Source organism: Panthera pardus, unplaced genomic scaffold, assembly GCF_024362965.1.
Source record: "Panthera pardus isolate Hobbes unplaced genomic scaffold, ASM2436296v1 HiC_scaffold_11, whole genome shotgun sequence".
Classification (NCBI taxonomy): Eukaryota; Metazoa; Chordata; class Mammalia; order Carnivora; family Felidae; genus Panthera; species Panthera pardus.
The window spans coordinates 57,091,263-57,109,676 of NW_026526666.1; the positions used below are offsets into that span (position 1 = coordinate 57,091,263).

The following is an 18,414-nucleotide window of genomic DNA, read 5'->3' on the forward strand; positions in this document are numbered from 1 at the left end:
GTTTCCTGACAAGGGAAACATTTAACCCTATGTTTAAGGAGTGTGAGAGGCACTCACGCAGAAACCATGCATCTCTGTGTGTGCACATGTCCCTGCCGGAAAGCATGACCGAGTGTGTGACAGAACGTGTGTGTGTGTGAGAGGGTGTGAGTGTGTGGTGTGGCTGTGTACATGTTTGGGGGTGGGGTGGGGAGAGAGACCGGGAGAGAGAGAGGGAGAGAGAGAGAGAGAGAGAGAGAGAGAGAGAGAGAAACGAACGTGCCTCAGGGAAGGCAGGGATATTAATCATGCTAAAAGCAATCTGGCCCCACGGGAATTTATAAGGATCCAGCTAAAATCAATGGGAAGTTTTATGAGACAATTTTCTTCTCGCCGGCTCTGGGGATTGTTTGAACTCTCATTGAGCTTCGGACGGCGCTGGCTCAGAGCTCCCCCCGGTTCTCACACCTGTGCATGAGACAATGCACATTTTCCATGTTAGCAGCTCTGAGCTGACTCATCTCAAAGGGCTGCCGCAGAGGGGGCCCTGGCCTCCCGACCGCCTGGCTCTCCAGCTCAGAACTGCAGCATCTGCTGGAGGCCAGGAGATGTGTGGGGAGGAGAGGGATGGCCGGTGCCCTTTGTGGGGTCCAGGTAATGGGGGAGGCGGCCAGAAGCACACAGGCTTACGGTCCTCAAGGATATCAGCGGTTCCCCATTGGTTTCGGAATGCAGTCCAGATACCTTGGTCTGGCTGGTGTCCATTTCCCCCCCCGCCCCCCCCCCCCAAAGCATCCTTCCCTCCCGTCAAAGCCATGCTATGTGCCCCATCCAGACCAGGCCGGGCATTCATTATTCTGTGCTCTTGCTGTGCTTCCCTCAGCTTGGAAGGCCAGCCTCTCCCCATTTCTCAGCCTGATTTGGGTCTTCTAATTTAAACAGGATTCATTATGAGCTATTTCACATTTCTATCCAGAGAACAGAAATTGTTTACCAGAAACTCATATGCCCATCACCCAGCTTGAAGAGATGTCGACATTTGGCTAAGGCCCTTATCCTTCCCCTCCCCAGAGGTAAGCTCCATGGTGAAGTCGGATGTAATCATTCCCAGTGTGCTTTTACTATATCTAAATGCATCCACAAATCATCCATAACATTGTTTATGTGATTTTATATTTTGCATAATTGTATTAATCTGCCCATGTCCTTTGGGGAGCCATTTAGCAATACCTAGTAATTTTATTCACCATTGTCCCTGATAGGGAAGGATCTCACATGTGACCAAAGCATGTACAGGGATAGTCAATCTAACAGTGCACAAGTGGTAACGGCTTAATTGTCCCCTAGTTGGCAAATATACTGTGGTTTAAAAAAATAAAATAGTATATCATAGTTAAAATAAATAAAACCTATGTGCGTTATAAACATAATGTTAGGTTTAAAAACGGGCAACTTGCAAAATTCTCTCCTTGTTTTTCATGGCTAGGTCAAACATGTAATCCTTCTCTTTAATGAAGCATTCTCTGAAAAATCCCATTGAAATGAAATGAATTATTCTTTTTTTTCCCCATAGAACTTTATTTATAACTTTCTTTTGTTTGCTTAAGGATTACTTGTTGCCCTCCATTCTCCATTATAGGTTACACTGTGAACTTCTTAAATGCAGAAATCGGATTTTAGCCGTCTTTGTATTCCCAATGTCCTCGCCTGACAGCTTGTTTACAGCTGGCGCTCAGTAAATGAATTTCTAGATACTTCCACATATTTCATGACTTTCTCTGTCATGAGATCTTTATTATCTGATGAGGAAACTGACTGTAGTACATTCAGTGACTTGTCCTTGGCCACCAAGGGCAGTGACGGACAAAATTCCAGGTGCCTCTCTTACGCCATTTCTCTGGCGCTAAAATGCCTTGTGTTAGACTTCAAGAGAGTGGGATGACTTAAATTTTATGTCACGTGCCTAATGTATTTGGGAGAGATGGTGGAAACCTTTCTTGGAATCAGAGTGCAATATACAAAAACCCCTAGAGTTAGGGTGAGAAAACAGCCCAGAGAAGGAGAGCAATTTCATTTCAATTCAGCATAATTGAATACATAGGATTGCATCTCTATGTTTGTTTATTTACTTGCAAATAGGAAATTTATTTATTTTATTTATTTGTTTGTTTGTTTATTTATTTACAAATAGGAAATTATTTTTTAAAGTAATATCTACACTCAATGTGGGGCTTGAACTCATGACCCTGAGATCAAGAGTCTCTTGGAGACTCAATCAAGAGTTGCATGTTCTATTGACTGAGCCAGCCAGAAGCCCCTGAATAAATAGCATTGAATATTTATCATGTGCCAAGCAATTGTGTGAGCTCACCCAGGTAGAGCAAATGGAGAACTCACTGGGGAAGTGCCTTGCAGAGCGTGGACACAGAGTAGATTTCAATAAAGGTCAATGCTGTTTCCTTCTTTAAGGGCAGAGTCAGAACTAGACCCCTGATCTCCCGATTCTAAGGTCAGCATCCTTTCAATCCTGTCAGGGTCATGGAGAGGTGCGACCAGGAAAATGAATCTGTAGGGAGATCATGCTCTTTCTGGTAAAAAAGTGATACCATGCTTTTTCAACAGCTCTTTCACTCTGTCATCCAGCCCCTGTCTCATTTTATGCTCACATGGCCATTACTCTCTATTAGCATACTAATAAATGTTTATGAGATTATACTGTATAAACTATAAACTTTTACATATTATTAATTAACCTCATACATTGGATTGGGAGCTCCTGAACATTTACTGACTTGTAAAACAGGAGAGTGGCATAGAGAGAGCCATGTCTACAAAACTGGTCTTATCGGCTCTACCTGGAGACAGGCGTGCATTTCATTTGTGTGTCTCTGAAGTAAAAGCCACAGACAGCATTGTATTTTTAAGCGGCAGATCTGGGCTTACCTCTTGGGTAAATTGCCTAACCTCTCAAAGGTCTAGTTTTTTTTGTTTGCAAAATGGACATAATAAGAGTACCCAGGGGTTGCTTGACACATGGCAGGGACCCAATAAGCATAAACAGAAATTGGACCAATGCAGAACCAATGAGTGGACATGGCAGGGAGTCAGAATTCAATTTGTTAATGACAGAAAGATCAATGCCAGGGATTTTCAAGAGTGGAAGGCCTGTACTCTGATGTGGTGAGTAGTGCGTTCTCACTGGAGAAGCTGGACGAGGGGAAATCTGCATGGGTTGGGAGGGTACACTACATAAGGTTTCTTCTATTCCTACCATCTGAGTATTCCATGATTCTGTGATTTTTCAAGGCAAGAGACAGGGCCAAAGGGGGAGTGGTGACTCAGGAGTTGTAGATTCTACATTTAACTTAGCTGCTGACTAGTTTTACAGTTTAGTCTAGACTCGGGACACATAAATGCTATCTCCGTTCTCTTATCTGTAAAATCACTACACAAATTCAGTGTGGCAATTAAAAAAGAGTGTAATTAAGAAAGCACTTTTAATAACATAAGGTTGATCTTCAACAATTAAGCCAGTTCCGCCATATTTGATATGGACGGTTGAACCTCCTTGTGTTCAATCTGCAAAGACATCGTAAGAAAGGTCCAGACCTGGGATTCAGAGCCAGTCCAAACTCTGTCACTAATAAGTCCTGTGACTTTGGTTGAGTATTTCTGCCCCTTGCGTCTCAAGTAACTGATGATGTCTCATAAAATGAGACTAACAAATCTGCTATGTCAACATCATTGGGGTGTCTGGAGAATCAGATAAGAAAATGAATGCGGTTTAGTGCTTTGTAAACAGAAAAGGGCCATGGGAGTGCAGGGTACACTTAGAACACCTTGCCTTATTTCAAATCCGTTATGTTCTCATTTTCTACTCCACCAAATTATGAGATATGCACAGAGCTGTCTTTTAGATCTTTATATATGCCAGTGCCTAGCAAAGTGAATTCATTGATTCAATACTCATTTATGAAACACCTACTATGGGCCAGGCTTAGTGGTTAAGTATTAGCGTTGGAGATGGAAAAGATACGGCGTCTGCCCTCGAGAAGCTTGCTTTCTGATAGAGGAATGAACTATGCACGTATTCAGGAATAAAGTTAAAGGAAACCGATTCTGAGAGGTAGCCTTCAAGGAGGCATTCTGTTGTTCTACATTGCCAACTGCAAGGCAGGAAAAGCTTCATCCCCTCTTTGCTCTCTTGTGGCCAAAGAAATGATGGCAGCCACCTTCTAAGTTGTTGACGGTCATCTTTCTTGATGGCCAGACAATTGTTAGTTTTGTGTGTTTCACTGCCCTTGGACACGTTCTGATGGAATACCTAAAGGCAACTCACTCTTGGGGTCCACTCACAAGGTGGCTGTGCACAAAAGATTCGTGGAATGATTTAAACCTTATAGAAATGGGTGAGCCCCCAGGGTCTAGAAGGTACTTTCCAACGAGGAAGAGGATGCCTCTTATAAATACAATTACTATTGATTACGGTCAGATTCTTTTATCTGATTCCTGCCCATTAGGCCCTCTCTTGTTGCTAGAAGCTCTCTCTTGCCCTCTGCCTCGCATTACCTCTGGAAGTGCCTCTTAAATGGGTCCTGTGGAATCCTGGTGATCCCTGAATAGCTTGTAGGTGTTATGAGAGCATTCGGAAGACTACTTGAAAGCTTGACAATAAATGACCATTTTATGATTATGACATAAGTGGAAAGAAGGGCCACATCTCTTGAGTGCTCCGTCTCAGAATGGTGGCAACCACAGCGAGGTTGGTTACTCTCTACACAGCTGCTTAGCAACCAGAGGCTTTGAGTGGCTCCCAACTGCGAAGTATGTTGTAAGGGACACCTGGAGTTTGCACCCAGTATATATTCCCTTTGCCTTGCTTAATGACTCCACTTTTGCTTTAAGAGAACTGTCCCTCACATTCTCATCCTGTGCTTTTGGGGGCCCCTGTGTGCGTCTGAAGTTGCTAGTGGTTGAGAAGGAGACTGCAGTGTGAGCCTAAGGGTGGAGCCTGTGTAAGAGGAACCAGGCCAAGATTCAGACCCTGGGGACATCATCATCCTGAGTCAAGCTGTGTCTGAAGCCAGATCGGCTCATATTCTTTTCCTAGCTTGAGCCCATTTAGGTTGGCTTTTCTGTCATTTGCATCCAAAATATTCCTAACACAGTACAGTGTGTGATGATCTATGGCATTTTTCAACGTAACTTGTTGAAACAATATATATTAAATTATTTTACTTAAGTTTCATGCAAGTTTAGACGACAAGCTTTATGATCTTGTTTTATCAATAGGGAAACTGAGTCTCACATAGAACTAGTGACTCACCTGAAGGAACAAGCTAGTCAGTGATTGGGACGGGCCAAGGACATAGGGCTGGCTTCTGATCACAGTGATGGCAAAGACATATTCCCCCCCCCCACCCCAAACCTGATACTGATGGAAATATAAAAGGAATGTGAAGGAAACTACAAGTAAGGCTGATCACACAATATGTTATTTGCTGGGATGTTTTATCCAAAAATACATTACTCTGTCCAAAATTAAAAGACTATCAACCATTTTTTCCTATGGCCATTGCTTTGGTCCACCAGGCCTCCTCCCTTTCTCACCAAGCTTACTCCAGCACTTTTCCAGGTAGTCTTTCTGCCTCCAGTCTCACCCCCCTCCTCTCTATCCTCCACCCTATGATGGGTCCTTTTTCCAAATGCAAACCAGATTATGGTTGCTTGCTTAGAGCCCTCCAGGAGCTCTCATAGCTCTCAAGATAAAATACAAACTCAGTTTTGCACACAAGACGCTTCGTAATTTGACTCTTGTGTCTCTCTTTTGCTTTGCCTTCCTCATTCCTGTAGCTGTGATGAGGGACCAATGGTTCTGCAAATGCTGATTCACTGCTCTGCTTTTGTGTCTGCCATTCTCTCTGCGTGGAAATTGCATCTTTTTTTGCCTGGCAAACAAACCCCTTTTTTCTTTCTTTTTTTTTTTTTAATGTTCATTTATTTGGGGCAGAGAGAGAGAGAGAGAGAGAGACAGAGTGCGAGTGGGGGAGGGGCAGAGAGGGGGACAGAATCTGAAGCAGGCTCTAGGCTCTGAGCTGTCAGCACAGAGCCTGAATGACTTTTTTTTTTTTTTTTTTTTTTAAAGACTTATCATTTAATTTTTTTTTCAACGTTTTTTATTTATTTTTGGGACAGAGAGAGACAGAGCATGAACGGGGGAGGGGCAGAGAGAGAGGGAGACACAGAATCGGAAACAGGCTCCAGGCTCAGAGCCATCAGCCCAGAGCCCGACGCGGGGCTCGAACTCACGGACCTCGAGATCATGACCTGGCTGAAGTCGTATGCTTAACCGACTGCGCCACCCAGGCGCCCCTGACTTTTTTTTTTTTTAATGTTTATTTTTGAGAGAGAGAGAGAGAGAGAGAGAGAGAATGTGTGTATGTGAGTGGACAAGGGGTAGAGAGAGAAGGAGACACAGAATCCAAAGCGGGCTCCAGGCTCTGAGCTATCAGCATGGAGCCCGACGTGGGGCTCCAACCCATGAACCCAAACCGTGAGACCATGACCCGAACTGAAGTCAAACACTTAACTGACTGAGCCACCCAGGCGCCCCAAACAAACCCCCGCTTATCCTTAAAATCACCTTCACCCTCCAGATGTTGTTTCATTGGGGGAGCCTTCTGTGACCCATTAGACTGATTTGAACGTTTCTTCTCTGTGCCCTCGTTGTGCTCTGGACGTATCTCTCTCATCTCCTGTCTTATGCTGTACGATAACTGCTTATCACCTGCCATTGTCTCCCTTAGACTGTGGGAAACAATTGGGCCACATTCAATTTACATCACAGGGCCTAGCACACTGCCTGGCACATGACAATCTGTAAAGGTTTCTTGTGTGGATATCAAGAAGGCCAAGAAAGAAAGAACTAAGGGAGGAAATGTGGAAGAAGAGATCAGTTCCTTTCTCTTTTGTTTGACACCTTTCTTTAAAATATCACGCACTATTGGTATACATTCCCTTTTATTAAATTCAGATAACATGTTCTTCATGGCTTTAACATCTGAATCAATTGCTTTGTTTTTGCTGTATGAGTTTTTTTTAAAGAAAAATTTCATGGTGTTTCAAATGAAATAGGCCATGTTTATTTTTCTGTGATCTCAAAACACTTAGGCCACATTGCAGGATGAGGTGGGGCAGGGGGTGGTGAGGGTTTTGTGTAGGGTAAGAGAGAAAGTAGGCATTAGGAAGCTGAGAGCAGGGGCTCTCCTTGTCCCATTGCTGGCTGAAGACTTTGGCAGAATGGAAATGATTTATGCTAGGGATCCCAGAGCCACTAACTTCAGTCTCCATGGACAGAAACGTTTCCTTCCCAAACATTTCAAGTTTGGGGTCTTGTGCTTACTGAGTCTGACAATTGGTAAAGAATCTTGTCTCCATGGACCTTGTCTTAAGTTTGCCCCTGGAAACTTCCAAGGGGAATGGCATTTGCTCCTCAGGCTTATGCATCTCCTTCTAATTATGTTGCTTACCTGCTGTTTCCTGTGAGTATTAAGTGTGCATCGTGCTGTGCAGGAATTTTCCATGCCAGGTCTCTTATTCTATGAGAATGAGCCTTTTCATTTATTTACTCCCACTATTCATAGAAAGTTTAGCTTACATCTCTGATTTGAGTAATTTATACCTCGTAAGAGACCCTTCATACTGGTCCCAAAATGTCAAAGTAACTTTTGACAGATTGATTTCTAATTGGGATATCTGAGCTAACCACCCTTCCATCCATCCATCCTTCCATCCATCCATCTTTCCATCCTTCCATAACCATTTTCTGAAACCCTATGTTGTTCCATGTACTACCATAGGAGCAGTAGGAGAAATACCTAAACCAGAGTAGGGATGGGTGGGAGGTAGGGGCAGGGAAGTCTTCCTGGAGGAGTAGTCATCTAAGATGAATGAGGGTTAGCTAGTCAGCTAGGTTGGTGGATGGGGCAACATGGGTGAGTTGCTCAAGGACATGGGTGAGCGTGATGAGTTTCAGGAACTGTCAGCAGGAAGAATGAGCTCTTTTCTTGTGTTCTAGTGCTATACTGGGATCTCCTGGAATGAGCTTTGCTGTACGAATCCTACAGCAAAGGCCTAGTGCTTATTTACCAGTAATACATGGAACATTTAATGAATAAGTTATATGTGGATGGCAGAGGCAAAGGAGAAGCATGAAGGGGGGGGGTATAAATTTTATTCATTGTCTACTACGTGCCAGCAGTGTCACATTCAAATCCTCTGTGATGTCCCATGTACTGCTGTAAAAACAAACCCTATGAGAGATAAAAGATAAAGGGATGAAGGCTTGGAGAAGAAAAGAAGATACATATTGCCAGCTTTGGGGACTAAAAACATCCAGAATCTTTCCACTCTACCATTCTGTCTATCACCAGGGAAGATCTTCCCTTTGACTAATGGCTCTGGGGACATGGATCTCACTTCTTTGCCCCTACAGCATCGGAAGCAGAGCCTAAGCATCCAGGCTGTGGATATAGGGAGAACCTTCTGAAAGGAGGACCCCTAGAAAGGGAGACTGAATAGAAACAGGATGTTGGGGAGTCATGTCACTTTGGTGCTTTGTGGCAACTAACCATCTTCCAAGATCCACCTTAAATCCTCCCTCCTCCTATAAGCTTTCCCCGAGGACTCCAGACACACCCCCTTTTCTGCCTCATGACTTATTGTCTCTATATTATATTTAGCAACTAATCACATCCGGCCTTGTCATGGCTTGCCTACTATTGCCTAAACTTGATACTTCACTCTGGCCTCATAATTCATCTTTGTGTGTGTATGTTTTTTCTCCCAATTAGAATATGAGCACGTTGAGGGCAGAGATTTTGGATAAACATATTTAAAATCCTTCCTTACTCTCCAGTATTTAGAGCAGGGTTGGAGAGCAAAGACTCAACAAATATTTCTTTAGGTTCATATAAAAGGCCACCGCAAGGATTTCTGAAATGAAGATATGTTAGAAATCTATTCAGTTTGAGGGCCAGGTGTTTCATATTTATTACCTATGGTAGAATTCAAAAATTGCCACAATAGGGGTACCTGGGAGGCTCAGTCTATGAAGCAACTGGCTTCGGCTGAGATCATGATCTCGTGGTTTATGAACTTGAGCCCCACGTCAGGCTCTGTGCTGATAGCTCAGGTCTGGAGCCTGCTTCAGATTCTGTTTCTCCCTCTCTTTCTGCCCCTTCCATGATCTCATTCTCTCTCTCTCAAAAATAAATAAAAGCATTAAAAAAATTTCATCGATAATCTTAAGCAACTTTCCTCAACAGGCAGGGTCTGTTTCCCCACTCCTTGAATCTGGACTGGCCTTGTGATTTGTTTTGACCAGTTTAATGTGGTGTAAATGCTATTTGAGTTCTGAGCTTCAAGAGCCCAGCTGAGCCCAGCCCAAATAGCACACCCACAGACTTGTGAGCTGAACAAGTGGTTGTTATTGTAAATCAGCAAATTTGTAGGTGGTTTGTTAGGCAGCAAAAGCTGACCGATACGTAATCTCCTTTACTTGTCACAATAAACCCATGAGGTACTTGTTATCGTCCCTATTTTACAGATAGGAAAGCAAGGGCTCCAGTCACACAGTTGCCCATGGGCCAGAGATCTCTCTGATGAGAAAACCTGTGCTTTGTTGTTTCTACATTGTGCCATTTCCTTTCTCTAATGTGTGAGGGTTTTTACCTCGGACTGTGACTCTAACTACGGAGTACTCCTGAGAAGGGTTTTTAGGACCCTAGTAGTAACAGGGAATGTTCTCTGCTGAAGATGAGCTGGAAGAATATCATTAAGAATGATTGTAATTTGAGCCTTTCAGGGCTGCAATGAGTTAGCAAAAGTTACCTGGGTGGGGAACACATTACGAGGTGCATCTCTGGGCAGGAACTGGCCTATCTGATGGGAGGGGCAAAGGAGAGTTGGTTGAAGGAAGTCAGGAAAGGTTCAGACTACGGAGTGTTGCCTACAGCGGGTTGAAGGAGAAGAAAGGCAGAACCTCAGGGCACTTGTGTTCAGGCTGAGACAAGTGACTGGGGAGTCTCTAAAGAGGGAAATGATAGCAACAATGATGACTCATTTCATGGAGCATCTCTTCTATGCCAGAGTAGGTGCAAGACCTCTCATCCTTGTTAACGGTCCTAGGTGAGGTGAAAGCGATTAAAGAGGCCACATAGCTCGTAAGTGGTTGAACTGGCATTGAAACTTACGTGTGGCTTGGCAACTAAAATAAATGCCTCCTTCATAATATTGTCTGGTCTGTGACATCGTGTTCTCCCTAACTTCCAACAAACTGAATGGGGACCTACTTGTCGATGCTGGAAGAATGCTTTGAATGTTTTGGAGCACAGCCACACGTGGCAGAAAACCCATGACTTGCCCCATATTGGACACAGGACTGGTTCCTCCAGTCCGATAAGATCAAAGGCCCCTCTGCGACATGCTTTTATGATAGCATTATCTGGCCTAGCAAGATTTCTCCAAATAGCTCTTCTGGAGGCAACTGTCTCTTCTGTTTTTGCCCTAAGGTGAGAATGATCCTCAAGCAGAGGCCTTCAGAGGCCCCCAGGAGGTGGTTTCCTCCAAACTAAACTAATTATGCCCTTTTCCTTTATCTAATAGTTTACGTACCGTGTACACACACATCTTGTTGAATCGACCAGCACAACAATTCTGTGGGACTCACAAGGCAGTGTGTTTGATTCCCATTTGATAAAGTGAGAAAACAGAGACTCTGAAGAAGTTACCTCATGTGCTCCAGCCCACAGAGGTGGGTTCTGGTTGATCTGGGACTGAACTTGGTCTCTGGCTTCTAGTCTCATGTTCTTGAGCTGGTCAGTTAAATCAACCGAGTCAACACAAGAGCCCTTACTATGTGTGAGGCACAGGAGTATGGGGATGTTTGGGCTGGGTTCGTGTGCACGGTAACAGTGCGCACCTCCACAGCTCTGGCTGGGTGCCAGACTTTGCTCTACGTGCCTCAGTGGGAATGGTCAGGCCAGGTGTCCTTGAAGAGGCGAGATGTCAACTGGATAGTGTCACAGAATTGGGGGTTGAAGGGACTTCAGCCTTCAGGCAATCTGAGGGCTTTCTCTCACAGAAAAAAATAGGTGACCTCTATGTTTATCTAGTTAGTTGGGGACACAGCTTTGACTAGAGCCCAGGTCTCTTCACTTCCAGATCTGGTCATTTGAGTATAGAACCTTCACGCAATGCCTGTCTGAATCGTTCTAGGCTAGCTCATTAGAGACGGTTATTCCTCAGTCCATGCTAGTGCTGCCTTTCTCACACCAAGTCAGTCTGAGTTCATGTACTGCCCTTTCTCTGCCATTCTCTGGGGAGAGATGAAACTGAGCAATGAATGTAACAATGATGAAAAATCCTTCTACAGAAAGAGGGGACATGATAATCCATAAACAGTCTCTGGATAAAAATAACTAGTGTTTATTGAGCACCTATTATGTCAGGTGCTTACTAAACGTTCCCATTGATCTCCACAGTAACCTTATGAATTCAGTTCTTTTTCTTTGTCTTCCTTCACACAGACAGAAACACTAAATGCTTAGTTTTGTGGTAACTTAGGTTCAGTAGCTTTCTCCAGGTCTCATGGCAAAAAATGATTGAATCAGGACCTAAAGACAGTCTCAGTCCCCAAAGCCCATGTTCTAACCCTGGGACAGAAATGTGGCTGCATCCTGTCTGATGATAAGTAGTACCTGCCTGGACCACTAGTGAGGAAAATTGAGAGGCAAGGTCTTGAATCTGTTGGCAAGAATTCTGTGGCCTGTTAGCAATGTCTGCCATGGGTGAGAGAGTGGGGGTTGGCAGTAATACAAGGGCCCTGCTAACCCCAGCCTGTATTACTTCTCTGGAGACTGAGAGTCCAGATTGAAGCTGTCAGCGAGAGGACTCGGTTCTTTTAGAGAGGGGTAATAGCACCTTGGCTTGCTTTATTCTTCCACCCATGCATCTATCCCCCATCCCCCAATCATCTATCCCTGCGTCCCCCCAAGTCAACAAATCTGTTGAAAGTGTCTGGGTCTAAGGCACAGTGCTTGACTAAGGAGATATATATATGTCTCCTGGTCCCACAGAGCGTAGTGGGGCCTCCTCGAAGGATACTGTTAACATAGTGTCAGAAAGGAGAGGGATGGCGAGATGGTTTATGCAGAGACAGGGTATTTGGGGAGACCATGCAAAGAGAATCAGCGGTTTGCTCCTTCACTCCTGCCTCCGTGGCTGCAGATGAGTACCCAGCTGGCCACTGGCACAGTCTGCCTCTTTGTGTGAAAACCAGTGGAATCACATATGTGCTGCTCCCAGATGCGTCCTCGGCACCAGCATTTTCCAAGCGGGAGGTTCTGTCATGGTATTGCCTGCCAAATCTTGTCCAGAGGACTGAGGCCACTTGGCCAGCTGAACCAGGCTCTGCGCCTGTGCAGAGGACTGTCTCACTACAGAGAAGATCAGGCTGGGGATGGCAGGGAAGGGCAAGAGCCTGTGTGTGTGTGTGTGTGTGTGTGTGTGTGTGTGTGTTTAAGCTGGATGGAAGCCCTTTCCCATTGCACTCTGTACTTAAGATACTTCACTGGGTAGGAGACAAAGAGGCTTTGTGTTCTCTTCACAGTGCTCTGTGCTGACTGTGGTATACATCCAGGAAAAACCCAGCCCAAAGCCATGACATGGCCCCAAGTTCAAACCCAAAATGCAATTTGCAGTGGTTAGAAATGACAAAGGATGGGGGGCAAGACCCAGAGGAAAATCCCTGAAACCCAATGGACCTTAAACAGAGTTGAGGGCAATGATTTGATTTTTCAGGTGAGATCTCTAAGAAAATGTTATTGGATTCTTCATATCTGCGCCTATAGAAAAGTCAGCAGTCTGCATTTTGCCTGGCAAAGATTAGGTCTACTTTAAATTTTCTTTGAGGATTATTGGTGTTTTTATATTTAGAGTATGTGTCAGGGAGAGGGACAGGGAAGTCGCTTGTGAGATGTTTTTCTTTCCTTTTTAAGCCTCACCTGCTCTTAAGAGAAACTTGCACTTTGTCGGCCGCAGAATAATGCCTGGCATTCAGGCAAGTGTTTTAGATATAATTGAATTGCCGAGGTGCGTTAAACATTGCAGGGTTTTAAGCTGAGAAATAATTTAATGATGTGGCCTTTAGGATTGTTAATTAGCACTGTCTGTAGGAACATGTAACAATAACACCACCTACCGTAAAAGCGAATGTTCTACACTCCAGAACACTCATTTCTTTAGGGTTTCCCGCAGAGAAGCAGTCATTAACTCTTTTTTTGACAAACCCTTTTAGACATGCTCTTTAGGACCATGAATTCATCCCGATCCCTTCTCTACATTTATCCACGAGGCAGGCTGGCAAACAGGGAAGCATGGACGACTGTGAGCTCAGCCTTCCACAGTGGCACTGAGTGGTGAGGAGGTGACGGTCTTTTCTGAGACTGTCACTCCAGAGCCCAGAGAGAGATGTGGGGCGAGGATGTGGGGAAGTTGGAACACTTGTGCACTGTTGGTGGGAATGCAAAGTGGTGCCGTTGCTATGGAAAACAGTATGGAGGCTCCTCAACAAATTAAAAATAGAACTATCATATGATTCAGCAATCCTATTTCTGGGTATTTATCCAAAAAAATTGAAACCAGGATCTCAAGGACATATTTACACTCCCATGCTCATTGCAACAGTATTCATGATAACCAAGATGTGAAAGCAACCTAAGGGTCTGTCCATCGACAGATGAATGGATAAAGCAAACGTGATATATACATGCAATGGGATATTATTCAGCCTTAAAAAAGAAGGAGATTCTGCAGGATGTGATAACATAAGGAGTGAAGGAGCTTACTTGAGGACAGTAAGCTAAGTGGAAAAAAAAAAACAGTCACAGAAAGACAGATGCTGCATGATTCTGCTTACGTGAGGTCTTTAAAATAGGCAAATTCACGGAGTCAAAGAGTGCCTTTGCCAGGGGCTGGGGGAGGAAGAGAGGCTTACTAATCAGAGGGCAAGTTCAGTTAAGTGGAAAAGTTCTAGAGATCTGCTGTATGACATTGCACCCATAGTCAATAATACTGTATTTTACACTTAAATGTTTGTTAGGAGGGTAGATCTCATATTAAGTGTTCTCACCATGATTAAAAAAAAAAAAGGTCATGGGATCAGGTCATTGGAGGTGAGGTTGCTGGCTCACTCCCTGCCTGGCCGGCTGCAGGAAATGGTCAGCAGCTGACTTCTTCACTAGAGTTTAGGTGGGTCGGTCTGAGGCGTGAGTGTGGAGGGGGCCCCCTCATGCAGTATGTCACAACTGTCTTTGGCTTATTGAATGTGGAGGCTGATGCCAATGTAGGAATGAGGGTTTCCCATGCTTTTCTCCATTAACACGGCAACAGCCAAGTGCCCTTTCAATCATCCATCCTTCTCTTAAGGCACAAGTGTCTTTTTTTTTTTTTTTCCCCTGAAGACACTTTTCTTTTTCAGTGAGACAAAAGCAGCAGCATTCAGGTCTTTGAACACTAGACCATGTCTTATCCTCTATTCGGCCAAACCTTCCCATGGCCAAGGTCTAGGCCGGGACAGCTCCAGTGCAAATTCCACCTTGGACCTCAGGCCCCCACATCTCACTCTCTGACCTCCCCTCCTCCCAGCTCTCTTACTCCTTCTCTCTCCTGGCCTCATCTGGCCTCCAGGCCAGAGGTGGTGAATACCTGCTATGGGGACTGCCATCCTTTCTGGGCCATGGTGAACGTTCCTGATTGATCATGCGCTCTTCCCTATTGAGCACAGAGGTAACTTTGGAATCCTTCTCCACACAAGATTCTATCAGTTGAAGCTGACAGCTGAGATGAAAGCCATTTAACCATTCCTACTCCAATGATTTGACCATTTTCTTTCAGCCCATCAGGCTAGACCCCGTGGTTGATCATTTGAGATGGTCACAACACCCCTGTTCCCTTGCACACACACATGTCCAGCAAGGTGTTCCTTCCACTCTTATGCCCTGACTACTGCGTGCTGTTTGAGTATCTTGCATTACTATGTGGAATGGATGTCACATTGGTGGTCTCTACTTCAGAATTGCCTTTGGCTTGTTCTTTAATAGTATCTTCTTACATTCTCAAAGCAGCTTTCCAGAGCACAACCTGCCCCTTCAGTCAGGAGACTGATCACTAGATCACTAGCTAGATCACTCTAGCTCCGCCCCTCAGCTGTTAACCTCCCTTCCCATTTCATAGGGAAAAGCGGTAGTGGCTCCCTTGGCCTCCTCCCTCGCCTTCTTCCTCTGCCTCCTGCACACAACCTGAACCCCCTCCTCATCTCCCACTTGAGAGCCTTTTTAATAACTGCCTGGAGGACTGCGTCCTCCCTTTTCTTTCTCCTGAGATGTTCACTTTTCTTTCACACTCAGCCACAGCTCACCTACTCGCTAAAACCTTCCTTGGCTAACTGTCCCTCACCACAAGTCGACTAGGAAGTTCCCTCCTCTGTTTTTCTGCTGCGTCTTCTCTCTACCTGGATTGAGGTATTTACCCCTGTTCGTTGGCACATCTCTCCTTTCCAGTCCGACTTTCATTCCAGTCCGGCACAATGTCTGCAATGTGGCAAGGATTCAAGCCATACTTGTTGATTAAACAAATGAATGAATTGGGAAATTGAGGCAGAGAATAGCTTTTGCCCGTCTCTCAGAGCTGGCCATCGCCTCAGCCTTCCTGTTAAAATTCTTTGTCTGAACTTCTCTTTTTCAGTGCTGTTTATCATTTTGTAGCATTGGTTTTAGTTATCTACAGACACATCTTATCATCCCGTCCATCCCGGGGGCCCCTTGAGGCAGCTATCTGGATCTAAATCAACTATGTATTTCTCCAAATGTATGCATAGTATATCACTCTTGTTGCATTAATGTTTGTTGAATGCAGGAGTTGTCATTATATTGATTTGTTCAGAATAAGAGATCAATACAGGTGTGTTGAATTAATAGAATTTAACTCTTTGTCACGAAAATGTCAAAATACCTAAAAAAGACCAGAAACCAAACTGGGCTATAAAGTCCATGAGGGCAGGGATTGTGTGCCTATCTTGTTTTCATATATTATTCTTAGCAGAATGATGGACAAGAGATTGGTACTAAATATTTGTTGATTAAATAACGAATATCTTTTCTCCAACCCTTAGGAAGAAAGCAACCCCAAGTGACTGAGAGTAATTCTATTGGCATTTTTTATGAAGTTCCCCAGAACAGACAGCATGTTCTCTCCAAATACAATTAACCAACCGAAAGTCAGGAGGGGCCGTTGTCATAAGCACCTTACTCCTTTCCCTTGTTCAATGAACAAAAATCCTTTCGATTTAGGCCATATATATATATATTGAACCCTGAAGCTCTGACATGGTGTTTGGGTTTCCAGAATCACTCACTCAGACTGACAGACTGTTATCTTTCCTGCTTAAACACTTTCCTTAATAGATGGAGTCTGGTGTCCTTACACACAAATGCATTCCCACATGGGAGAGTGGCCATATTTCAGCTGCAGTGATGGAGTGGGCAGTACTCTGTCAGATCAATTATGGACAAGGCCCATCTTCTACAGAGTTCCCTCAGTTTTTTTTTTTTCTCCTGACAGTTCACCTTGTGTCCAGCCTTCTGTCTCCTGGAGGCAGACCTGGAGACAATCGCATGTCACCTGCTGTCTTCCCTCCTGAGAACATGACACAAAGGAACACTTCCCTGTCAAATTCTTCATTATCCTTCAGATGACTTTCCCTGATTTCTAGAATGGGCACTTAGACCTGTCGGGGGTAGATAGACCTTCCTCATATTTCCACTATCACACTGTGAGGAATGCCATCACTCCTTAGTTGAGTGAGTTCAAAAATATAAGGTGGGGGTGCCTGCGTGGCTCAGTGGGTTGAGCATCCAACTTCGGCTCAGATCACGATCTCACGGTTCGTGGGTTCTGGCCCCGCATCGGGCTCTGTACTGACAGCTCAGAGCCTGGAGCCTGCTTACGATTCTGTGTTTCCCTCTTTCTCTGCCCCACCCCCCCACTCGTGCTCTCTCTCTCTCTCTCTCTCTCTCAAAAATAAATAAACATTAAAAAAAACCATATGAGATGGCATGTCATGGTGACCTTAGGTTTCTCTTTCTTCTGAAGTAACTGGCGCTCTGACCACGGTGAACAAGACAAGCCGTCACTAGGCCTGGTTTAGGGAAGCAGGGGTTCTCTTTCAGTGGTTTTCTCTTCTGTCTGGGCCATGGTGAGCGGTGGTCAGGGGAGTTGTTTGGCTTCCTGGCAGGCATTGTTTTTTTGTGAAACTTCATAAAACCTTCTCCCGGGGTGAGCCGAGGAGATGACGTCATCACATTCTGTTCTTTTGGTCAAGTTTTCATAGTCGAGCTTGGCAGAAGCCAGTCCAAACATAATGAGAGCGGGCTGGTGGGGGGCACCATCCGGGGGGTCAGAAAAGTAGCCGCTCTTGTCCGTTTATAAAAGTGCAAGGCGGCAAAAGCGAGGTCAGCTCTCCCTCAAAATATTTTCGGGACGTGTCCACTTCTTCACGTCTCCTGCTTGCACTGAATCCAAGCCAACTCTGCTGCTCCAGCTGGACTCCTGCAGTGGCCTCCCCACTGGTCTCATGACCCATCCAAACAGCAGCCCAAAGTCTGTTTTTCAATGCACATCATTTTAAATGCTCAAAACCCCTTCATACCTTTCCCTCTTACTTAAAGTCCAATTCCCCACGATGGCCTGCCAGGCCCAGGAGACCTGCTCTCCCTCCTTTCAGATCTCATCTAGAGCCACTCCTCCCTCCCTCAGTGTATTCTGATCACAGTGGACTCCTCCCCTTCTGTGGGTGCACCAGGCTCCTTCCTGCCTTGTGTTTCTGCACTCGCCACTTTGCCTGCCTAGAATCTTCTCAGCTACACTTTTGCATCGTTATAGCCTTCTTGTCATTGAAGCCTCGGCTCACAGCAAGCTTCTCAGGTGACACCTCTCTGACCACCCGCTAGAAAGTCGATCCATCCACTGTGCCCTGTTTTATTTTCTTTATTGCACTCGTGTCTGCCAGGACTTCTCTGGTTTACCTTATTTGTCTCTCATGTATAGTAAGCTGCCCCCAGAAGAATGTTTTTCCCATGATCATCACTGTGTCCTTTGGGCTCAGAAAGATGCTTAAGATGAAGTAGGAGCTCAAGAAAAATTTGTGGAATTTTGACATTCCCTGAGTCTTTTTCTATGTCTACTTAGATTGCCCAGTTATACCTTTCGTTGGTCCCTTTCTTTAAGAAACATCTAGGATATAGTTGATCACAGCGTGGGGTCTGGAATCTGATGATGTTGTGTTCAAGGTCTCACTTTGGCCACATGCTACCTGAG

General features: G+C 44.8%; 1 protein-coding gene and 1 long non-coding RNA gene across 3 annotated transcripts in view; both read right to left on the reverse strand.

The window, feature by feature from the left end:
• NFIA (nuclear factor I A) overlaps positions 1-18,414 on the reverse strand; it is a 571,401-nt gene that overhangs the window by 460,351 nt on the left and 92,636 nt on the right. The window lies entirely within an intron of this gene.
• Positions 3,453-4,716, reverse strand: LOC109266634 (uncharacterized). Its single transcript, XR_002079793.2, has 2 exons — positions 4,549-4,716; positions 3,453-3,732 (listed from the first exon to the last, which is right to left on the reverse strand). It is a non-coding gene; the product is annotated as an uncharacterized LOC109266634 (long non-coding RNA).